We start from the raw sequence: 15,360 nt of genomic DNA, 5'->3' as shown, positions 1-15,360 counted from the left end.
AGTTCATCCTTTAAAATGAAACTTTGGGGATGTCTGGGTGGCTCTGCGGTTGTGCATCTGCCTTTGGCTCAAGGCCTGATCCCAGGGTCTGGGGATTGAGTCCCACATCAGGCTCCCATGCCAGGAGTCTGCTTCTCCCTCTGCTTCTCCCTCTGCCTATATCTCGGCCTCTCTCTGTTTCACTAATGAATAAATAAAATCTTTTAAAAATAAATAAAATGAAACTTTGATGGTCTCCTACTCCAAACTGTCTTCTCTGACCACATTCCCCAACCCCCTACTTCCTGCCAAGTTAATCACTTCCTTCTTTGTGCCGCTTCTGTCTCAAATATAATTCTATTAATGGATAGTAGGGTGTTTCTTAATAGAAACTGGTATTCACTGACAAGGTAAACACCTCAAGTTACCAAGAAAAATTCATCTTTTTCATCTTTGCTTAAAAAAGAATCACTTGTTGGTAGGTTGCATTGTTGGTAGGAATACAAATTGGAGCAGCCACTGTGGAAAACAATGTGGAGTTACCTCAAAAAATTAAACATAGAACTACCCTATGATCCAGTAGTTGCACTTCTATTTACCCAGAAAACCCCACCAAAAACATTAATTTGAAAGGATACATGCACCCCTATGTTTATTTCAGCATTCTTTACAATAGCCAGACTATGGAAGCTGCCTGTGTCCATCAGTAGGTTAATGGATAAAGTAGATGTGGTATATATACATAAGAGAATATTCTCAGCTATAAAAAAAAAATGAGATCTTGCCATTTGCAACAACACTGATACAGCTAGAGAGTATAATGTTAAGCAAAATAAGTCAGAACAAAAACAAATACTATATGATCTCACTCATATGAGGAATTTAAGAAACAAAACAAATGAGCAAAGGAAATAAAGGTGGTAGAGTGGCCAAGACATGGACTCTCAAGGGTTCTCTACGCCTGGATATTGGTTCCCAAAGAACGTGGGTAGTTTCTAGATAATAGAGTTGGGATGGTCGACCTGGCTTAGCCATATACTGTGCTGGAAACAGCTCTCCCCGTGGCCATGAGGTACTATTGTTGAACTAGTTTATCAGGCCAGACTTCCAACCCCTCCTGAAGGGTTTCTCTTTAGCACAGTGAGCTAGTGAGATGGTACTATCTCAGTGTATCAGAAAGGTTCTAATAATGTTGAAACCCAACAGGGAAGAGGTTGAGATTTCAATGGGTACTAACTCTCCTAGTTTTATCAGTAAGAGGGGCTTCTCAAGTGATTCTTTAAAAAAAAAATCACTTTATTTTTTCTTCACCATGACAAATGTACTCCTCAGAGAATGAGTAAACAGATTGTAGCATAGCTACCTGATGGGACACTATTCAGCAGTAAAAAGGAAGAACTGCTGATAAGTACAGCAACATGGATGAATCTCAGAAACATTGAAAGAACATTCACACATGCACAAAACATACTGCTTGATTCGATGAATATGAAGTGCAAAAAAGGCAAAATAAATTTATGGTAGATGTCAGAAGTCAATGGGGTAAAATTGACTGGAAGATAGCATGGGGGACCCTTCTGCATGATGCAAATGTTCCATATTTTGTTTGGGGTCATGGTTTCATGGACATTTACAAATGTCTTAACTCATCAAACTGAATATTTAAGGTCTATGCATTTTTGTTACATAAATTGGAACTCTAGCTAAATGAATGAATGAATACATAAACAAACAACCTAATTATTTTTTTAGTGTAATACCTTAAGGTAAATTCAAGTTGAAAGAGAAGTTGCATCCATTTAAACATCACCGGATTTGTTCCAGTGTTAAGACTATTATGTTCTGAGAAAGACCTGGAATATCTAAAGATATGAAAGGGAAATAATTTACCTTAAGATGACCTATTTGAAAATGTGCAAGGGAAACAATTTATCTTAACCTTCCTTCAAATAACCTTTATAATATTTAAGAACGCTCTGTGGGATGTTCAATTAATTTCAAACACAACTAACCAGTTTGTAGTCCATAAAAATATGTATATTTCTACACTCGGCAGGGTTTCTGGATTTTGCTGCCTAGGGTTTTTGTTTCATACATGTAAGGAGTATGGAAGGGTTATAAAGGAGTTCACTTTATTCAAGCAATAAAAGGGCTAGTCCAGAGAAATGGAAATAACGTAAGTTTAAATATATGTGCCATATTTCAAGTCTGCCTACTGTAATCAGAGTATAATTTTAGAGTTGCTGCTAGAACAGTATCTCTGCTCTAGATGCTGATGGAGACTTCAGCCAGGCAGTTCTAGGGTGACATCCTGTGCCTGTCAGGTGGCTGCTCTACATCTTTGGTCAGGCCTTTTCTGCTCCTTTGCTCCTTGATCCCTTTTGCTACAGAATGCCACACTGGTCCATGGTCTATGTGTGCGTTGGGGGCGGCGGGGGGGGGGGGGGGCGGAGAGCAGGGGGCGCTTCTTGTTTTCATAACTATACATATTCCAGAGTTTCTCATTCTCTTCAGTTCCTCAAAATCCAATTTCAAGGGCATAGATTTTATCAAAGATTCTTCTATTGTTCTAGAATTTGTACTTCTAATTGCCACTGCTCAAATCTTTGCAAACAGGGACTTCCATAAGAAAATCTTTACTGATGCCTTCTGTCTGTGAGCTTCTCTACGAATCTCTATTAAATTTCTGCTGTGGCCAGATTGAAAAGGTTTTTTTTATAGTCCTCCATGGGATAACTTTGATAATAAAAATCCTCTGGTTTAAGACTTTCCCCCAATACACAAGTGCCTCTTTATCTACAGCAGCAGCAGCGGAGGTCAAAGCTGCTTACTTCCTACCTCATGGGTGTTTTACAAGTTATCCAGTTCACACTCACCCATATTTGGGTGGCAGGTTGACCTGAGCACATGCCTTTGAAAAAAACACCAGGATGTGGAAAAAACTATGGCATGGGAGTCTTGAGTCTGAGCTCCACCTCATGTTTTGTCATAAGGAGCTGCATGACCTTAACTTCCAATTCTCTACTTTCTTATATGTGAAATAAAGGGTTTCATACTGGTTACTTCTGAGAATGGGGCTTGGAACAACTATTGGCCACTGGCAGAGACTTCCACATTTAAAGGTCCAGGATTGTGCTACACAAAGACATACTGATAGAGATAAAAAAAGAACCACAGAAGTAGACAAGCTCTTACAGCTTCACATATGCTACCTACTGAGGGAGAATTCTTTTCCATATTATGCCTTTCTCTACCAGTAAACAAAAATGTATATATATTACTTTCATAAATTTTTGAAATACCAAAAATTATAAAATAGAAAACTTTAGGACAAGTTGATTCTTAATATCCTTCATTGCTTAAAAATGTTTATTATTGAAAATGTTATAATAAGGTATTAGGGCAAGGGGAAGGAGTTCAATACAAGGGGCTGTACAAGGGAATTTTATGGTGACAAAACTGTTCTATATGGTACTGTGGTGGTGAACACATGACTCTCTATGTTTGGTAAAACCCACTGAACTATACACCACAAAGAGTAACCTTTACTGCATGCAGTTTGAAAAATAAATCAGGATGCTGGGGGATCCCAAGATGGAACGAAGACCAACTATGACAAATAAATCTAAGTGTATGAGAAAGTATGACATAACTACGGGGTAGTGGAAGGAATAGTTAACCTAAGTAATTTTTATTGGAAACTGTAAAACTGAAGACAAAAAGAACTGACGAAAACACCATAGTCTACTTGGTAACTATGTTTCACATGAGAGGACAGGTTAGCAATTCTGATACTGCTTTACAAAGGATACCACCATTGAACAAATGGGTAAATAAATTACAAATAATGGAAGTCCTGTTTATTGGTGTCAAAGTAAATGACAAATAAGCAAACATGTTGGGCACCTGGGTGGCTCAGTCGGTAAAGCATCTGCCTTTGGTTCAGGTCATGATCCCAGAGTCCTGGGATCAAGCCCCGCATCAGGAAGCCTGCTTCTCCTTCTGCCCCTGCCCCCCCACTATGCTTGCTCTGTCCCTCTAGTGCTCTCTCTCTCTCTCACTCTCTCAAAGAAATAAAATCTTTAAAAAACAACAACAACAACAACAACAAATAGCAAAGATGGGAAGGCTAGAATGAACCCTGTGGAGTTGGAAGAGTCAAAGATATCAGTATGAACCCACGTAAATAGATAGATGGTACAGAAATATAAAGAGCTTTCACTGGCCAAACTTGGAACAATTTAGAAAACAAAAGTACTAACAGTAGTATTCAATTACAATCCAAGAATGAAATAAGTATCCATTAGTCCATACTGATATAAATAAATGATTGGATAAATAAATGTAGAAGGAATAAGGGCAAGAAAAAATTATCATTTGGACACCACAGTAATAATTATTGTGGGCACGATTGTGGGATGAAACTTTAAGGAGGAACAGAGTACTTGCATAGCCTCCAAGTATCTTCCCCTCAAACACTTAATAAATGTTTTGGGGGTTTTAACACATGTTCAGAAATGTTTTGAAAAATCATCTATTTTCCCAGCTCTCAAGTGTTAACTGGATTTAGTAAGTGACTTCTAATGGATAGAATATGGAAAAGGAAAAAAAAAAAAAGAAACAGTGATATTATAGAGGAGAAATCTAGCAGACAGATATCCCTTTAACCAAGTGATCAAAGTTTACAGCACCAGTAGCAAGTTGATTAGTACAGGTTGATATCATGTTATCCTTGATATGATACAAATGAGAAAGGCATTTCATTTCTATGACATTCGAAAACACTCGCAACCTCAGTCTGGTCATTAGAAAACATCCCAAATTGAGGGACATTCTACAAAATATCTGGCTTGTGCTCCTCAAAAGTGTCACATTCATGAAAGACAAGGAAAGATTGAGAAACTGTCACAGTTTGGAGGAGACAAAAGAGATATGGTGACAAAATGCAGGGTGGTACTCTACAGAGCAGAAAAAAAAGTATAAGTGGAAAACTTGAAATTCCCATGAAGTCTAAAGTTTCGTGAATAGTGCTGTACCAATGTTAATTTCTTAGGTCTGTTAAAGGCACCTACTGACATGCGGTGTGATAACATTAGGGGAGCTGCATGAAAGCTGCATGAAAGCTTTATTACACTTCATAGAGACTGTGTGTTTTACAAATTAAAGGCTTGTGGCAACCCCGCGTTGAGCAAATCCACTGGCCCCATTTTTCTTTTTTTTTTTGTTTTTTTAAGATTTTATTTATTTATTCATGAGAGACACAGGGAGAGAGAGGCAGAGACACAGGCAGAAGGAGAAGCAGGCCAGACGCAGGTAGCCGGACGCAGGACTCCATCCCAGGTCTCCAGAATCAGGCCCCAGGCCAAAGGCGGCGCTAAACCACTGAGCCACCCGGGCTACCCTGGCCCCATTTTTCAAATAGCATTTGTTCACTCTGTGTCTCTGTGTCACATTTTGGTGATTCTTACAATATTTCAAATTTTTCATTATAATTCTATTTGTTACAGTGATCGGTGATCTTTGATGTTACTATTGCACTTGTTTGGGGGCACCACAAACTGAGCCCAAATAAGATCGCCAACTTAATTGATAAATGTTGCTTGTATTCTGAGTGCTCTAACAATGGGCCAGTCTTGCATCTCACTCCCTCCCCTCAGGGCTCCCTGTTCCCTGAGGCACAAGGATTTTGAAATTAAGCCTGTTAATAACCCTACAATGGCCTTCAAGTGTTCAAGTGAAGGGAAGAGTCACACATCTCTCACTTTAAGTCAAAAGCTAGGAACGCCTAAACTTAGTGAGGAAGGCATGTCAAAAGCTGAGATAGCCCAGTTAGCCAACTTGTGAAATGAATGTAAAGGAAAAGTTCTTGAAGGAAACTGAAAATGCTATTCCAGTGAACACATGAAGGATAAGAAAACAAAAAAACAGCCTTATTACTGATATGGAGAAAGTTTCAGGAGTCTAGATAGAAGATCAAACCAGCCACAATATTCCCTTAATCCAAAACCTAATCCAGAGAAGGACCCTAACTCTCTTCAATTCTGTGAAGCCTGAGAGAGGTGAGGAAGCTGCAGAAGAAAAGTTTGAAGCTAACAGAGGTTGGTTCATGAGGTTTAAGGAAAGAAGCCATCTCCATAAAATTAAAGTGCAAGGTGAAGCAGCAAGTGCTGGTATAGAAGCTGCAATAAGTGATCCAGAAGATCTAGCTAAGATAATTCATGGTTACACTAAACAATGGATTTTCAACATATGTAAAACTATTAGAAGATGCCATGTAGGACTTTCATCACTAGAGTGGAGATGCCACAGGCTGGTTTCAAAGGACAGGCTGACTCTCTGGTTTGGGGCTGATGCAGCTGGTGACTTTAAATTAAGCCACTGCTCACTTATTCTGAAAACCCTGGGCTTTAAGTATTATGCTAAATTCACTCTGTCTGTGCTCTGTAAATAGAACAACAAAGCCTGAATGACAGCACATCTGTTTACAATATGGTTTACCAAATATTTTAAGCCCTTTGTTGAGAACTACTGCTCAGAAAAAAATATTCCTTTCAAAATATTGCTGCTCATTGACAAACCCAAGAGATCTGATGGAGATGTACAACAAGATTAATGTCATTAATGTCTGCTAATACAACATTCATTCTATAGCCCATGGATCAAGGAGTAATTTTCACTTTCAAGTCTTACTATGTAAGAAATACATTTCATAAGATTATAGTTGCCATAGACAGTGATTCTTCGAAGGAACTTGGGCAAGATCCATTGAAAACCTTCTAGAAAGGATTCACCATTCTACACACCATTAAGAACATTCATGACTCTTAGGAAGATGTCAAAATATCAACATGAATGGAATTTGGAACAAGTTGGTTGCAGCCCTCATGGATGACCAGGAGGGGTTCAGGACTTCAGTGGGGGCAGTAACTGCAGATGTGGTGGAACCAGTGTGAGAACTAGAAGTGGAATCTGAACAAGTGACTGGCTGCAAACTCATGATAAACTTTCATGGATGAGGAGTTGCTGCTTATGGATGAGCAAAGACAGTGGTTTCCTGAGATGGAATCTGCTCCTGGTGAAGATGCTGTGAAGACTGTTTAACTGACAACAAAGATTTCGAATATTACGTACACTTAGTTGATAAAGCAGCAGCTGGTTTGAGAGGACTGACTCCAATTTTGAAAGAAGTTCTACTTTGGGTAAAGTGTTATCAGATAGCACCACGTGCTACAGAGACATTGTGAAAGGAAGAGTCAATTGGTGCAGTAAACTTAATTGCTGTCTTATTTTAAGAAATTGCCACAGCTGCCTCAGTCTTCAGCAACCACTCTCAACAGTCAACAGCCATCAACATCGAGGCAAGACTCTCCACCAGCAAAAGATTACAACTCACTAGTAGCTCAGATGACTGGTTGGCATTTTTTAGCAATAAAGTATTTTTTAATTAAGGTATGTACATTCTCTTTTTTTTTTAATTTTTATTTATTTATGATAGTCACACAGAATGAGAGAGAGAGAGGCAGAGACACAGGCAGAAGGAGAAGTAGACTCCATACACCGGGAGCCCGACGTGGGATTCGATCCCGGGTCTCCAGGATCGCGCCCTGGGCCAAAGACAGGCGCTAAACCGCTGCGCCACCCAGGGATCCCTACATTCTCTTTTTTAAACGTAATGCTATTGCACACTTAATAGACTGCAGTATGGCGTAAACACAACTTTTATATGCACTAGGAAACCAAAACATTCATTTGACTTGCTTTACTGTGATATTTGCTTTATTGTGGTAGGTCTAGAACAAAACCTGCAGGATCTCCGAGACAGGTCTATAAAAGAATTCTCTGTACTATCTTTGAAACTTATCTCTGTGCTATCTTTGCATTTTATCTGTGTACTATCTTTGAAACATCTGTAAATCTAAATTGCTTCTCCAAAAAAAGTTGAGAAAAATGTTAGGATAAGATGCATTCAGTGTTGCAATTAAAAATATGTGTGCTTACTCAGGAACTCTATTGTTGTTGCATCCAGAATCAAGAAAGAGACTAGCACATAAAAAAAAAAAAAAGAGAGAGAGAGAGACTAGCCTAAATAAATCCTAAAATAAAGAATTATAGATGATTACACTCTTTTTTTCTTGAAATATCAGCCAAGAACATCTTGACCCTATCAACAAAGCCTGGGCACATACCTTGTGCATCATGTAGACTAGAACTCATTATTTTGTCATTAGTTTGCTCTTCATATCTCTAAAAGAATCTGAAGAGATCATCTAGTCCCAGGCTGAGGAACCGTTTCATTACCATCCAGGCCCATAGATCCATGGAAAACATTAGCATTAGTATAAAGCGACTTAATGCCATTTCAGTTGTTAGAGTGTTTTTTCCCCAGATATAGAAATGCATAACATATTTGTGTGACTTTCAAATTAAGAAGACTTTACATAAAACTGTTCCATAAACATGGGGAAAAAAACACAAAATCTGTATCCATATTAGGAACAGCTTAAGTGTTTAGAAGGAATGGAGAGAAGGAGGAGGAGGCACTGACTTCGTGGCTAAACCTGTCATGATGTCCTAGACAGTGAGCCTGGCTGAGGTGTTTATGGGAAGCAGCCCTGCATGAGAAGCATCTGAGAATAACTACAGTGTCCTCGTGGAGGATGAGTGTCAGTGTTTGGGACTGAGATTTTGCTGTCAGTTCCAAGTGGTGAAAAAGGAAAAAACACATAACAACTAGAATTTCTGTTGCCACCCTAGCCCTGTGAGGGAGGGACTGTGATTAGCCTCTGTTTATAACCAGGGAAATTGAAGCTTAGGGACAGTAAAGAACTTGCCCCAGGTCTCACAGCTGGTGACTGGGGAAGCCAACACTGGGACCTAGGTTTATAAGACTTCAGGGTTCTAAGCCACCGCACAAAATGAATCACCTCTGAAGAGACACAGGAACCATGAAGAGAAAGAAAAGACTGGCAGGAATAAACCATGAGAAAGTTTAGCATTGGCCTCAAGTACCTGAGATTCACTGTTAATGGTTGCTGGTGGTGTTTCCAGGTTTACAGACCCAACATTGGAGCAAACAAGGAAATAGCAGTAGAGACAGAGATATAAGTGTTCTCTCCTCTCTCTCTCCCTCTCTCTCTCTCTGTCACACACATACACACACACACACACACACACACACAGAAATATTAGACTCACAGAGGAAATGAAATTGGAGCCACTGCATGTTACCATTCACAGCCATGTCTCTTCCGCACGATTCCAGGGCCGGTCTTCTGTCTGGCTCGGCCCGCTGCAGGCCTGGAGCTCGGCGGAGTCAAGGCTGACAGGCTAGCGATCGGGAGCCCTTTCACCATGACAGCCTGGGGTATGGAAGTGATCCGCCGCTCTCACACCTGCCCACTAATGATGCCAAGATACGTTCATCTCCCTGAGAGGGCTTTCCCGACTCTCCTGATCAGGTCGGGCCTGGTGCGCGCTTGGATATGACCACAGGGTTCTCCATGGCATGTTTTACTCTATGAATAAACGAACCATTTGAATGAATGTATCTGACTTCTGCCTTCCTCATTTCTACCCAAGCTCCATAAAGACAGGGATTTTTTTTTTAAACATCATATCTCTGGTTTTCAAAACGATAATGGAGCCACAATAATGCTCAATATTTATGGATTGACAGTGTGCTGCATGAGGATTGGGCTGCTTCCTGTCTATCTCCTCACTGTTGGAAGATGCTTGTCTCCTCCACCTTCTGTACTGTACCAGATAGAACAGGCTGGAGTTCTAACCACCACCTCACCTACCTTTTACTAAGTCCCTTCTCCGGGTCTGGATGCTACATTCCTCTAAAGACAGCCTATAGCATGCTGCCCAAGACCGAGGTCTCTATAATCGAATCCTGGTGGTGAAGACAACTCAGCTCAGCAGCTCCTGGTTTGTCATTCTCTCCTTGCTACCCTGGTATCCAATTCTTTGTCGGTTCCATTTTCACCTGTGAACCATCTTCCTCCTGGGAGCTCCAGTTTGCCCCATGAAGCGCACAAGTTATGAGTCACATAGATACTAAGGAGCCGGAGAAGCATACTGCGCTGGATATTGTCCAGATTAGACAGTATCAGCAATGTTTTATACTAAATGATTGTTTCTTTTTCTTTTTTTAAAAAAAGATCTACAGTTTTATGTGAAGAGCACTGGTGGTGGGTGGCTAAGGTCTTAGGTTTCAGGTGAGAATATAACTGAATTGGTAATACCTGGGGAGGCTATACTGGCTGATGGGACTGCCGGTGTGTAACCTGCTTGTGGGAAATGAATTTTTCACCTAGAAAAAAAAAAAGAATCATAGTGGACACCGATGGGGAAAAAGGACAGAGGGTTGACAGAGGACAGGGTTTTTTATTTTTACTCTTTTATTTTACTCTTTCAGATCCATTCACCATCTTTTCACACTCTGCTCTGTGCCCCCCAAGATCCTGACTTTTATCAACAGCATTAACCAGGTTTCCAGCTGGGTTTGGCCAATGGGAAGGACTGGCAGGAGACTGGAAACTAGGAGGTCAGAGAAAGACTGCTGTGTTAATTCTCTTGATGGCCTCTGCAGTGACAGGTTATGCTTTCCTACACCAAAGGCCACAGCTCCTGCTGGCTCTCTCCTACTACTGTAACTGGTTTCAGCCATCCCTCTCTCTTGTCCTCCCCAGTTTAGACAGCAGGCTTCCTGCAGCTGCTAGCCCTATGGTATCCCTTCAGCTTTTATAGTTTCCCTTTATCTTGTCACACCACTGTAAGTTGCAATTTCATTAAACTTTCTCTAACCACCTTTTCGAGGTACCCCCTCTTTCTGTTCTGCATCCTCTTTACACAAAGACTCAGGCTGATGCAACATCCATCATCTCACACATTGCACGTCACCAGGGCAGGAGGAAAGAAGCAGAGCCAACCATGCCCTGACTTTTAAAGGCTTCCACTTGCAACAGACACAGGCCATTTCCACTCACATCCATTGGGCGAAGCCACGGTTGACGTCAGGAGGGTGGGGAAACAGAATTCTATCAAATGCTTCTTAGGAGAAAGACTGCAGAACAGCGCTGCACCTCATCACAGGCCAATTCTGCTACCCCGTTCAGCCCCTACTGCCCTCCAGGAATCTCAACACGATCGCCTATTATGGTGAAACCTATTTCTGTCAAGATTAAAAAAAAAAAAATTACCCGCAACTTCATGTTAGCGCCCAGGGGAAGGAGAAGTGCTTCCAGCCACAGGAGCTGTGCAGGGAAGGGGGCTGGTCCCGGGAGGGTGGGGGCCCCTGAGGACACCTTGCTCTTTCCAGTTAAGACGCAGAATCCCAGCAAACACAGAGGCATTGTGACCTTCAGTTCCTCAGCTCTGCTATCAGCTCAGCCCCGAGGACACTGCTTGCCTCCTTACAAAGAAACCAATTGAGACTCTTTTTTCTTTCTTTCTTTCTTTCTTTCTTTCTTTCTTTCTTTCTTTCTTTCTTTCTTTTTTTTTTTTTTTTTGACAGAGCATAAGCAGGGGGAGCAGCCGGCAGGGAGAAGCAGGCTCCCCCAGAGCAGGGAGCCAGAGGCGGGGCTCCATCCCAGGACCCTGGGATCATGACCAGAGCCCCAGGCAGGTGCACAAGGGACTGAGCCACCTAGGCACACTCCCCGCACCTCCCCCCAAAGGGAGACTCTGAAGCCCTTTCGGGTGCTTGAAGAGGAAGGGGAACTGCAGCATAGGATTTTAATTTGGGGAAAATTAAATGACCTGGTGAAAGAACGGATCTGAGAAATCAGTGAATACAAGAATCTTCCACAGTCTGTAATTGAAAATGTTGGAGGAACAATTTTTACATTGGGATCTTCTAGATTAAGAGTATATACAAAAGGTTGTTGAAGAGGCATCACACTGAGTTTTGATGGGATAGAGGTTGGTATTTTGTTTGCAAGTTTAGCACTACAGACTATTCCAGAAGACTTGGATTTGTGAGATGGCAATCTGCTTAAGAATTTAAGCAGGGATCCCTGGGTGGCGCAGCGGTTTAGTGCCTGCCTTTGGCCCAGGGCGTGATCCTGGAGACCCGGGATCGAATCCCACATCGGGCTCCCGGTGCATGGAGCCTGCTTCTCCCTCTGCCTATGTCTCTGCCTCTCTCTCTCTCACTGTGTGCCTATCATAAATAAATAAATAATAAATAAATAAATAAATAAATAAATAAATAAATAAATAAATAAATAAATAAATAGAATTTAAGCAGAAGTAGTCTTAATGGCTGCAGGGTAACAGATGAAACTTTACATATGGTACCAAACATTGACAATTTTAGTTGTCTCTCAGCGCTATTAAACTGGGGGCGAAATGCCATAACATCTATTACAATATATTAGGTTTCCTTGGAGGTGTTTTCTGTCTTTACCTAAATGCAATAGCATCAAGTCTTATACATAAATAAATTTTTCTTGGTATTTTTTAAATGATATGTGTTTGGATTATATTAAAATAAAATTGCTATCATAAATAAAAAAAGGGGGGGGATCCCTGGGTGGCGCAGCGGTTTGGCGCCTGCCTTTGGCCCAGGGCGCGATCCTGGAGACCCGGGATCGAATCCCACATCGGGCTCTCCCGGTGCATGGAGACTGCTTCTTCCTCTGCCTGTGTCTCTGCTTTTCTCTCTCTCTCTCTCTGTGACTATCATAAATAAAAAAATAAAATAAAATAAAATAAATAAAATAAAATTGATTTTAGACAATGAAAAAAGATTATTTAAGTAATCTCTACATCAAACAAAGGGGTCAAATTCACAACCCTGAAATCAAGTCACATGCTCCTCCAACTGAGCCAGGCAGGCACCTCTTTTTTATTTTTAAATGTAAAATAAATAAGTTGTGGGTAGTAATAAAATGCTATTCCAGGGGCAGAAAGTGTGGAGGAAATGCTGTTCTTAAGCTCTGCCTTTATTTCCAGCAAAGCATCCATGTATTACCCCCAACAAGAGGACATCCCCTGTCAGAGTATAGCAGAACAAACATAAAACACCAGGAACAAGGAGACCTAGATTATAATTCTGACTCTATAGCTAGCCAGTTTGTAATTTAGTTCAGTTCATTTTACCTCCCCTGGCCTTGTTCACTCATCTGATAAGTGAGTATACTGATCAAGAAGATCTTTTCATTTCCTCTGAGTTCTGAAATTCTTTAGGCCATGTGAGGTCCAAGGTTCCTAAATCCCTATACTGTGGAACATGGACTCCCTTATAAAATGTTCCCTTCAGGTAGCCCTGGTGGCTCAGCGGTTTAGTGCCTGCCTTTGGCCCAGGGCGTGAGCCTGAAGACCCGGGATCGAGTCCCACGTCGTGCTCCCTGCATGGAGCCTACTTCTCCCTCTGCCTCTGTCTCTGCCCTCTCTCTCTCTCTCTCTGTGTCTGTCATGAATAAATAAATAAAATCTTTAAAAAAAAATGTTCCCTTCGTTTGATCCCCAGGGGCCAACATGATAATATTCTTACATAATAGGTGTTTAGTAAATGCTTATTAAACATAATTCAAATTATAATAGTCATGATAATCCTCCAGAGTAAGATGATCTTACAGAGGTTTAATCTACATGCCCAATAAGAGAGTACTATGGTTTGTGCCAAAGTCAAGGCACACTTTCCAATACATAAGCAAATTAATTTCAATGTAGAGTATCTGTTAAAATTTTTAGAAATAGGATCACCCTTAATCTAAAAGCAAAACTAGAACATTGTTACAGTGTTCTGAATTATGGAAAATGTTTAGGCATTATTTTGTAAGACACAATAATGAGCATTATGTTGTTTATTGAAAACTTAGTTCTTTGGCCCTTCCCTTTAAAAGACTAACATATTAGTTGGGAAACAGGTTATACATATGTTACCAAACTTGAACTTGTCCATGCACATGCTGTGCATTAAGCCAATGGCTAAACAGAAAGGTGGTGCAACGAGAAGGCAGGGGATCATTGTCAAAGCTGCCTTTCCATGTTGAACTCAGGAACAGCTTATATACATGAGAGGAAGGTGAGGGGTTTCTTGAAATCTTACAAGAGGGGGGCCTCAAAACCATCTGGAGTTATGCATTCTTCTGGACAATGAGGCACTATTTGGCACCTGGTAAGATCAGATATTAGATAAGTAGGGAACAAAACAGACCATGGAGCTAAGTTAATAATGAAATTATACAACCACAGTTCTGCTTATGTTTTCAAAGCAGGTCTAGGAACCAGGTGTCTGGCCTCACATATGTGCATGTAAAACATATAACAAAAACGTGCAAGGTTACAGGGCAAATGCTGATTATTATCTTTGAACTCCTTACCCTTTGCAGATGTCAGTGATTAGATACCATGATTTATCTATTAAACTTCTTTCACTAAAAGAAAACACAGGGACACCTGGGTGGCTCAGCAGTTGAGCATCTGCCTTTGGCTCAGGATGTCTGCAGTCTCAGGATCCAGTCCCACGTCGGGCTCCCTGCATGGAGCCTACTTCTCCCTCTGCCTCTCTCTCTCTCTGTCTCTCATGAATAGATAAATAAAATTTAAAAATGAAAAAGAAAAGACAATATTTACTCTGTATTAAAAACCAGGTTAAGCATTTTTGATACTTCTCTCTCATCAGACTGGTGCCCATGGGAGCTCCCTCTTTTCCCATAGGCAAGATTGGTTCCTTAGTATGTATAAACATTTAGGTCTTTCCTTTGAATCTTAGGCCCACCTTTGTCCCAGATACTGCATCCGCTCCCCTCTTTGTTCCAAATTTCTTACTTTTTTTATAAAGATTTTATTTATTTATTCATGAGAGACACAAAGAGAGAGAGGCAGAGACAGAGGAAGAAGCAGGCTCCATGCAGGGAGCCCAATGTGGGACTCGATCCCAGGTCTCCAGGATCAGGTCCTGGGCTGAAGGCGGTGCTAAACCACTGAGCCACCTGGGCTGCCTCAAATTTCTTTTTTTTTCTTTTTTTTTTTTTTTTTTGCCTCAAATTTCTTAACTTAAAGGTTGCTTCACCCCATTCCTACTCCAAGCAAAGAATTTAACTATGTGGGTAAATTCTCCTCCAGTGTCAAGCAGTAAGTAATTGATTTCCTCTCATCAGGAAAATGGCTAAGACGGCATCACAATTACTAGATTCTTCTCTGTAGAGGGCATAACTGTTCTTAAAACAGTAAGTCCAAATAGCTTTGCTTAAACTGCTTGCAGTTTAAGTACAATTATTGAAAAGAATGTTTTGGGGCAAATTTCACAAATTCCTCAGTCCTGAATGTTTTCAATTAAACTATAAATGGTGTTTTTCTTCCTTAAGCTAGATTTCAAATAAGATTTAAAAAAAAAAAATCACCCTAGACACAGAATTCTAAATTCGC

The 15,360-nt window shown here is 40.7% G+C and overlaps 1 pseudogene; it reads left to right on the top strand.

Moving 5' to 3' along the window:
• The first annotated feature begins 6,827 nt into the window (after nucleotides 1-6,827).
• Nucleotides 6,828-12,452, top strand: LOC129519795 (poly(A) polymerase type 3-like; annotated as a pseudogene).
• Nucleotides 12,453-15,360: the final 2,908 nt, after the last annotated feature.

This window comes from Nyctereutes procyonoides, unplaced genomic scaffold (genome assembly GCF_905146905.1).
Source record: "Nyctereutes procyonoides isolate TBG_1078 unplaced genomic scaffold, NYPRO_anot_genome, whole genome shotgun sequence".
NCBI lineage: Eukaryota > Metazoa > Chordata > Mammalia > Carnivora > Canidae > Nyctereutes > Nyctereutes procyonoides.
The sequence above is the reverse complement of the archived record's forward strand: the minus strand, read 5'-3'. Positions and strand labels throughout refer to the sequence as shown.